We start from the raw sequence: 2,698 nt of genomic DNA, 5'->3' as shown, positions 1-2,698 counted from the left end.
CCCGCGACTCGCGATCAATCCGGCGCCACCGAAGGCAAGAAGCACGGAGGCTTCTTGATCAGGCCTACCAGGAGTGGTTAAACTCCTTGGAGGACTCGACAGGGAGACCGGACAACCAGGAGCCTGCTGACTCAGCGTCACCAGCCGCTTCTCCGGCTAACTCTCCTCCCCCATCTCCCGAGGACATTCCTTCTCGTCCTCTTTCTGCATCGTCCGACCTCACCTACCGCATTTTCCCAGGTACACCTTCGCGAACTCCCTCACCGACATTTTCCTTTCCGTCAGTCTCCTATTCTCCGGTACCTCTTTCCCCAGAAGAGCCTCGCGCTCACTCCCCCGCAATTTCCATTGAGACTATAGACTTGGAGCGGGACTTACGCCCTTCTGCTTAGCACAAGCTAGCTTAGCACAAGTCAGATATACAGTATTGTTTAAATCGAACAATTATAAACTCGAATTAATGGACTTAAAATTCGAACTGTAAGGGCGCGCTCAAGATCTTGTCATGAATTGAGCAGACTACTTTATCGACTTCATATAGATATCACTAAATATGGCCGACTTTTCAACATCCTCTTAATACAAAGAGATTATACAGGGTGTCCCAAAAAGGTCGGGACACCTAAATATCTCGGGAAATATAAGTGTTAAAAAAAAGTGTTTCAGACAAAAGTTATATGGTTTAAAAATATCTATTTACTGATCCTATCAGTTTGACCTTGGGTTGCGTAGCCAAGGTCAGGTCAAGATTACATTGATTTTTTTAAATGGAACACCCTATTTTTGATTCAAGAATCTAATAGCTGATGTCGAGAGCTTTCCAAAACGCTCAATAATAAAATATTGATAACAATAATGAAATATTTTTTCATGAATTACTTTTCAAGTTATAATGCTTCAAAGTTACAGTATTGCCGGCACTAGCATTACCCAAAATATTTAATTTTGGAGACTGGTCAGTCAAGGTGAGATCGGTCGGTGGTCCATGAATCTTGACCTTCAGTTAACGCACAAACAAAATGGCCAGTCTCCAAAATTAAATATTTTGGGTAATGCTAGTGCCGGCAATACTGTAACTTTGAAGCATTATAACTTAAAAAGTACTAAATGAAAAAATATTTTATTATAGCGTTTTGGAAAGCTCTCGACATCAGCTATTAGATTCTTGAATTAAAAATAAGGTGTTCCATTTAAGAAAATCAATGTAACCTTGACCTGACCTTGGCTACGCAACCCAAGGTCAAACTGATAGGATTAATAAATAGATATTTTTAAACCATATAACTTTTGTCTGAAACACTATTCTGTAAAACTTATATTTCCCGAGATATTTAGGTGTCCCGACCTTTTTGGGACACCTTGTATACATAGAGTAGAAGAGGCATAGCGGCCCCTTTGAGTGGAAACGTAAGCTGATAGAAAGAGAAAGAAAATGGTAGAGCGAGGGATACATCTATCTTTTATCTTTTTCTCGCATGCGCGATTGAATAAGGATGCAGATGGGCGACTCGTTTTCTGTCTCTTTTTATGTGCTCACGCATTCTTAGCTGATTCCTCTACACCTTGACTTAATAATGATATTAATCACCGACGAGATACTTTTAAAGACCGATAGCCCTGGACAAATTTTCGTGCCAGCAAATGGGCCCGGTAGGCCCGGAGGTAATTGCAGAGTGTCGACTTTTGTTATCGACTTTTGACATAAATTTGCGATTTATTTGAATAATACATTATTAAGATCATGATTTTTATTATATAAGTGCTTTATAAATAAGTATGAATACTTATAATAATAATGCTATAATATCATATATATTGCCGCAAAAATACATTTTTTTTCTAATTATTTTACCATCTCTTTGGATAATCAAACGCGGATGGTAACTATAAAAATGCAGTTTTAAATAAAATTAACTATTAGCAAAATATAATACATATAAATTACAATGTACATGTCTAAAAAACATTGATCTATTAATAAGTCATAAAATTAATGTTATATTATTGACTAATTGCTTAAATATTAGCAATTACTAAACTGCCACGTTAACTTCCGTAAGGCTGTCGGTCTTTAAAAGTATCTCATCGGTGTATTAATATTTTGAAACAATAAATTTAATTTAACTTTCTATAAAAATTAATAATATAAAGAAAAATTTACTGTATATACAGACTAGTTTAAAATTTCAAGTTTAATTATTTATTTTTACATTTACTAACAATTATCAAATAATGTAAATTTAAAATCTAATTAAATTTATTTTAGTATTATAAAAAAAATAATAAATTGTTATACTTTTTAAAATCATTAATGAGTAACGATAACAAGTTACTTTTACAAACAATAACAGTAATGCGTTACTTTTTTAAGATAAGGTTCTCAATTCTGTATACAGGGTGTCTCCGTATAAGTGGGCACCCCTTTTTATCTCGTAAATTAACTATACAGAGTGTCCCGTAACGCTTAATTAATATTTCAAGACGTGAAAGAAAATGAAATTTTGAACTAAAAGTTCCTCTTTCAATTTTGACTCAGACCATTATTTACAGAGTTATTAATAAAGTTAATCAATCAAATCGCGCTTAGCCGGAGTACGCAGGAGCGTAGCGTGCCGTATGTGCGGCTCTTCGTGCTCACTTCATATACATTCTCCCGATTACAATTTTATTCTAATTTTTCGTATTAATAAATGAATAA

This window comes from Wasmannia auropunctata, unplaced genomic scaffold (genome assembly GCF_000956235.1).
Source record: "Wasmannia auropunctata unplaced genomic scaffold, wasmannia.A_1.0 LD336099.1, whole genome shotgun sequence".
Lineage (NCBI taxonomy): Eukaryota > Metazoa > Arthropoda > Insecta > Hymenoptera > Formicidae > Wasmannia > Wasmannia auropunctata.
The sequence above is the reverse complement of the archived record's forward strand: the minus strand, read 5'-3'. Positions refer to the sequence as shown.